Raw genomic sequence first — 6,933 nt, 5'->3', positions numbered from 1 at the left:
TAGAATCATCTTTAATGGACTTCCTTAATGTTTCAGGGGCATGGAATGAAGAAAAGCTAAAGAAATGGCTTCCAGAGTCAACGGTTACAAGGATCATGGCCATGGCACCCATCTCCGTGGAAAGAAGCGGATTGCATTGTCTGGGAAAACACTCATGACGGATGTTTTAGCTTGAAATCGGCCTACAAGTCTATCACTGAGATTCAGTCTCCTATAAATCGTATTTTCATACTTATTTGAAATTGGAGAGCTCTAGAACATATCCACCCCCTTCTTTAGTTGGATGCTCACCAAGCAATCCTAACAAATGTATAGAGAGCAAGAAGACATTTAACTAACTTAGATGATTGTCCAAGATGCAACAATGCTAAAAAAATAACTTTACATGTGTTGAGAGATTGTCCTTTTGCCAAGGATGTTTGGCATCGACTTTAAAGATAAAGAGAAATTCATGACTTCTTCAACCTGAATACTAGGGATTGGATTTGCAACAACATTTCAAAGAAGAATGAGTGGTCATCCTTGTTTGGAGTAGCCATCTCAGATCTTTACTTCTCTCGTAATAAGTTAATTTTTGAAGAAAAGCATACTCATTCAACCGCTGTCTCCTTGTAGATAAAAGTTAGAAGTGAAGAGATCATAAATCTTGAGACTCAGTAATCTTACCACAAGAAACAGTAGGTAGAACCGGAGCGTCTAATTCGGTGGAACCCTCTTCCGAAACATTACCTCAAACTAAACATTGATGGGCTTTTGTATGCCTATAATAGCAATGCAGCTTGTGGCGGTGTGTTTAGAGACCACTAGGCAGATTTGTGATGAGTTTCTCTTACAATGTTAAAAATTGCTCTATAACGCATGCTGAGTTGTGGGTTGTTATTAAAGAACTTCAAATTGTAAATGCTAATGAATTTCAACAAATTGTAGTGGAGTCAGACTCTTGGACGGAAATTAACTTCATGAAAGAAGGTTGCTCTTCTTCCCACCCGTACAACACGCTTGTTGATGATATTAGGATTCTTGTCCGACGACTTCAAAGTGTAGTGTGGAACCATACTCTTCGTGAAGGAAATATGGTAGTAGATTTACTTGCTAAGAAAGGACAAGAACTTTCTGTTGGTTTGCATATATTTGATATTCCTCTTCCTGATTTGGGTTATGTTTTATTTTTGGATTGTTCTGGTGCTCTCAGGTTGAGAGGACCTAGTTAGTTTGTGTTCCACTCTAATCCTAATTTTACCTAATCCCTACCCACACCCACTCCTCACCGCCACTCACTCACCCTCACCCCTCACTCACAGAAACCTCAACAAGAAAAGAAAAAGGGGGAAATGGAAAGGGGAAATGAGAGGGAAGAGAAGAGGGAGACCGTGAGAGAGGGAGAGTGCCAGGGGAGGAGGAGCTGTCGCGCCACCACCGTCGTCTCACCTGCGGCATCACCACCGTCCGTCGCGCCGCCACCACACTGCGTCGCTGCCGAAAACAGAGACGCGAAGGAGAGGAGGCCGCGGGTCACTGTCCTCGAAGCTTCTGTCATCACCGTGCAGAGCCGCCGCCACCGTCATGATCGCGGGCTGCTGCTGCTGCGCGGGTGATCGTCGCCGCCTTTGGGTCCATCACCATCGAGCAGAGCCACCGGGGAGAACCATAGTTGTCGCCGAAGCTCCAGTCGTCGTCAGAAGCTGCTGCCGATGCCGATCTGCATGCGCCGTCACCGTTGAGATCCTCCGCTGTCATTGACGACCCAGCCGCCACCGATCTGGTCCGAGAGAGAGGAGATGTGAATAGAAGAGAAGGCGGAGAGCCATCGCCGCTGCTGCTGAGTCACTGAAGCTTCTGGACTGAGCTTCTGCCACCTGAAACCCGCTGCCGTCGCCGGAAAAAGCACTGCCGGTAAGGTTTTAAGCTTTGGGTTTCATTTCTCTTGAGATTCCGAAAGTTTTATTGTCGTTGCGTGTTTGTTACAGTTGTGGTCATCGGAATTCGTTGCTACCACCACCATTAGAGGCAAACCCAGTTATTTTCTCGCTGCCGAAGGTATTACCGTCACTGCTCTGGTTCAATTTTGTATTGCTATCGCTGCTGTTGACTTGCCCCAATTCAAGTTTAGTGTCACTGCCTTAGTTTTAGCCTTTCTCTTGACTCTGTTTCACTTTTATACTCTGAACTGCCTTGGTCTCGTTTATCTTTTTGTTATGGTTTTAATTCCATTCTAGTTTCGGTGTCGCTTTGAATTTTCAGAGTTGTTTATGCGTTTGATTCCATCAAATTCGAATCTATTGTTGTTGCTGTGAGCGAAATCGGAGTTGGTGATGCTGCCATCGTCCCTGTTGTGTTGGAATCGCCACTGCTGCTGTGAGTTTAAACTAAGCGGGACTGTTGTGTTAAATTATGCGATTGCGACATCGAGGTAGGGGTTTTTCTTAAAATCTATTTTACATTACAGAGTTGTGATAAATAGATATTGATGCAAAAAGATATATTTCTGTGATTATATTTGTCTTGTGGATGTGATGGTTTGTTGGACTGGATTATTGGGTGCTTGATTGCTTGAGTGAAGTACGGTTGTTGATAAGAAGTGGATTTGAAAAGTTATTTACTTGATTATTAGGAAAAATAGTTTTTCTTGGTTTGAAGTTAAAGCGGTTTGATTTTGAGTGGGTCTGATGTTATAAATGACTTAATACTTGAGCTGGTTTAACTTAAAAAAGAGTTTTATTATTGGAATTGGTCTGGTCTGAAAATATTTGATACTAGAATTGGTTGAATTTTGGAAAGTGATTGAGATTTGAAAATGGTTTGAGAAATGTTTGGATGAGACCCGAAAAGGGTGGCAGTATTCGAGTTTTAGAGGAGATGCTGCCGAAATTTTATAAAATTAGAAGTTTCATTAAAAGTAGTTATTTTAAAAAGGTTTTAAGTATTATATGATTTAAAACTATTTCATTTATCAAAGGAAGAGTTATGTTTTGGATTGGGAATTGTTAGTGAACGGAATGGAAAGAAGGATGATTGAGAATTTTCTCTGAAATATGGTTTTTGAATGAATTTGGAAATGAGATTTGGATTGATGAATGATTATGATGTTGAGAATGTTGAGAATGTTGAGATATGATCTTTGAGTTATTTATATGGCTTATGAATTTGAAATATCTGAGATACGAGGTTCCCTGGATTAAGTGCCGTGGCTTGCCACCACGTGTACCAGGTTGAAAACTCGATACTCTGTTGACCCTACGACGTATGTGTGACCGGGCACTATATAAATTCCAGGAAATGTTTACCCCCATTGAGCAATATTGATTATTTGAGAAAAGCTATACATAGACTCTTGGGGATGCACGTCGGGGGACAGTCTAAGGACAATTCAGACTTGTCGGGTTGGCTGGATAACCGACAGATGAGCCTCATCAGCCATAGGACAGGCATGCATGATATGCATTTGTATGCTTTGTTTGGGTTTGAACTTGTTTTGGTTTGCCTAATTGCTAAACTCCTTAATTGCTACTTGAACTATTTGCTGTAACTGCTACCTACTTGTGCTTTCCTTGTCTGTCTTGCCTGTGTTTGTCCTGGTGTACTATATTTGAGAATGAACTTTGATGCTGAATTAATGATTGTGTTGCTTGATTGCGTGGTTGGTTTCTGATTGAGATTTTTCTTATAAAAAAGGAAAGGTTTCGGATTTCTAAAAGACTAAACATTGTTAATTTTTAAAATAATAAGAATTTTATATGATTTGGTTTAAATAATTGAGATTTTGAAATTTAATATTTTCAATTTTTACAGACAAAGAAAATTAATTATATTATCTCTAATTTTAAATCAAAATACTTAACTGGAAGTTAATTAACAAATTGATAATTAAATAATATTTTAAAAATAAGCTTAAAGGATTAAATTAGATTTTTAATTAATACTCTATACTCCTAATTTTATTAAAATTACCTAAACTACCCTACCAGGGAAGGAGGAGCTGTCGCGCCACCACCGTCGTCTCACTTGCGGCATCACCACCGTCCGTCGCGCCGCCACCACACTGCGTTGCCGCCGAAAACAGAGACGCGAAGGAGAGGAGGCCGCGGGTCACTGTCCTTGAAGCTTCTGTCGTCACCGTGCAGAGCCGCCGCCACCGTCATCATCGCGGGCTGCTGCTACTGCGCGGGTGATTGTCGCCGCCTTTGGGTCCATCACCATCGAGCAGAGCCACCGGGGAGAACCATAGTTGTCGCTGAAGCTCCAGTCGCCGTCAGAAGCTGCTGCCGACGCCGATCTGCATGCGCCGTCACCGTTGAGATCCTCCGCTGTCATTGACGACCCAGCCGCCACCAATCTGGTCCGAGAGAGAGGAGATGTGAATAGAAGAGAAGGCGGAGAGCCACCGCCGCTGCTGCTGAGTCACCGAAGCTGCTGGACTGAGCTTCTGCCGCCTGAAACCCGCTGCCGTCGCCGGAAAAAGCACTGCCAGTAAGGTTTTAAGCTTTGGGTTTCATTTCTCTTGAGATTCCGGAAGCTTTATTGTCGTTGCATGTTTGTTACAGTTGTCGTCGTCGGAATTCGTTGCCACCACCACCATTAGAGGCGAACCCAGTTATTTTCTCGCAGCCGAAGGTATTACCGTCACTGCTCTGGTTCAATTTTGTATTGCTATCGCTGCTGTTGACTTGCCCCAATTCAAGTTTAGTGTCACTGCCTTTGTTTTAGCCTTTCTCTTGACTCTGTTTCACTTTTATACTCTGAACTGCCTTGGTCTCGTTTATCTTTTTGTTATGGTTTTAATTCCATTCTAGTTTCGGTGTCGCTTTGAATTTTTAGAGTTGTTTATGCGTTTGATTCCATCAAATTCTAATCTATTGTTGTTGCTGTGAGCGAAATCGGAGTTGGTGATGCTGCCATCATCCCTGTTGTGTTGGAATCGCCACTGCTGCTGTGAGTTTAAACTAAGCGGGACTGTTGTGTTAAACTATGCGATTGCGACATCGAGGTAGGGGTTTTTCTTAAAATCTATTTTACATTACAGAGTTGTGATAAATAGATATTGATGCAAAAAGATATATTTCTGTGATTATATTTGTCTTGTGGATGTGATGGTTTGTTGAAATGGATTATTGGGCGCTTGATTGCTTGAGTGAAGTACGGTTGTTGATAAGAAGTGGATTTGAAAAGTTATTTACTTGATTATTAGGAAAAGTGGTTTTTCTTGGTTTGAAGTTAAAGCGGTTTGATTTTGAGTGGGTCTGATGTTATAAATGACTTAATACTTGAGCTGGTTTAACTTTAAAAAGAGTTTTATTATTGGAATTGGTCTGGTCTGAAAATATTTGATACTGGAATTGGTTGAATTTTGAAAAGTGATTGAGATTTGAAAATGGTTTGAGAAATATTTGGATGAGACCCGAAAAGGGTGGCAGTATTCGAGTTTTAGAGGAGATGCTGCCGAAATTTTATAAAATTAGAAGTTTCATTAAAAGTAGTTATTTTAAAAAGGTTTTAAGTATTATATGATTTAAAACTATTTCATTTATCAAAGGAAGAGTTATGTTTTGGATTGGGAATTGTTAGTGAACGGAATGAAAAGAAGGATGATTGAGAATTTTTTCTGAAATATGGTTTTTGAATGAATTTGGAAATGAGATTTGGATTGATGAATGATTATGATGTTGAGAATGTTGAGAATGTTGAGATATGATCTTTGAGTTATTTATATGGCTTATGAATTTGAAATATCTGAGATACGAGGTTCCCTGGATTAAGTGCCGTGGCTTGCCACCACGTGTACCAGGTTGAAAACTCGATACTCTGTTGACCCTACGACGTCAGTGTGACCGGACACTATATAAATTCCCGGGAATGTTTACCCCCATTGAGCAATATTGATTATTTGAGAAAAGCTATGCATAGACTCTTGGGGATGCACGTCGGGGGATAGTCTAAGGACAATTCAGACTTGTCGGGTTGGCTGGATAACGATAATCACTGAGGTTGAAAACAGTTTTTTTATTGAATATCTTCTTATGACAACTTTGAAACTCCGTGGTGAGACCGTGTGGTTAGGTTCTCACCCCCCTACAGCTTTACCTTTTCAGGAACCGGATGAAGAAGCATTAAGAAGAATTATATTGCGTTTAGTTTATATGTTGTTCTGTTAATTAGATTATTTTCTTCCCTCGTCTTTTTTTATAAGAGGGATAGGAGTTGTATGTTTTATATGTATATTATGTTATGAGATATTATGTAAGGAGTCTTGTATATGAATCTATGCCTGCTTGTATTTTTATTAAGATAAAGTATTTATTTCCGGTTTAAAAAAAAAGAAATCAGCGATACAGTATCGAGTCACAGGGTCCTATTTTTAATATTTAGTATGTAAAGTAGTCGTAATACTCCTTGCTATCAGAGTAGCGCAGCCGGAAGCGTGATTTCTGATAGTAAGGGTGTTACAGTTGGATCCTAAAACCTTTTTTAATACAAATATCAGTTTCTATAATTGCATTAGCTACCACACCATATTATTATTCATGCATAGGGGTGGTAATCGGGGCGAAACTTGCCGGATCGCCCGCATAACTTGTCAAAAAAGGCAGGTCGGATAGAAATTTGGGACGGTCATAATAAAAAAAACTGCTTAATTCACATCACCTAACCCACGGGTTTTGGTGGAGAGGGGCAGGCTTACCCGCTGGGCCGTAATTTTATTTTTAAAAATTAAAAAAAATATTCAGGCCCATATTAGTTGAATTTAGAATATTATTTTTGTGCTTATATTTAGAATGTTTGTCTATTTTATTTGAAGTTATAATTTAAAATATGTTTGATTGATTAGAGATTTGGATAATGTTTAATTATATATTTTGGATAATTGGATAATGTCAATTTTATTTTTTTTTTCAAAAAGCTTGGTTAATGGTTATATTTATTAGATATTTAAAATTA

The 6,933-nt window shown here is 39.7% G+C and overlaps 1 long non-coding RNA gene across 2 annotated transcripts; it reads left to right on the top strand.

The window, feature by feature from the left end:
- LOC110264845 lies at window positions 1,840–6,244 on the top strand. 2 transcript variants are annotated; one of them, XR_002351104.1, is made up of 3 exons: window positions 1,840–1,893; window positions 4,542–4,984; window positions 6,073–6,244. It is a non-coding gene; the product is annotated as an uncharacterized LOC110264845 (long non-coding RNA). The 2 variants fall into 2 exon arrangements; XR_002351103.1 differs by lacking the exon at window positions 1,840–1,893 and adding an exon at window positions 3,968–4,467.

The sequence above is a fragment of the Arachis ipaensis genome, chromosome B07 (genome assembly GCF_000816755.2).
Source record: "Arachis ipaensis cultivar K30076 chromosome B07, Araip1.1, whole genome shotgun sequence".
NCBI lineage: Eukaryota > Viridiplantae > Streptophyta > Magnoliopsida > Fabales > Fabaceae > Arachis > Arachis ipaensis.
This window is presented reverse-complemented; position numbering and strand designations above follow the sequence as displayed.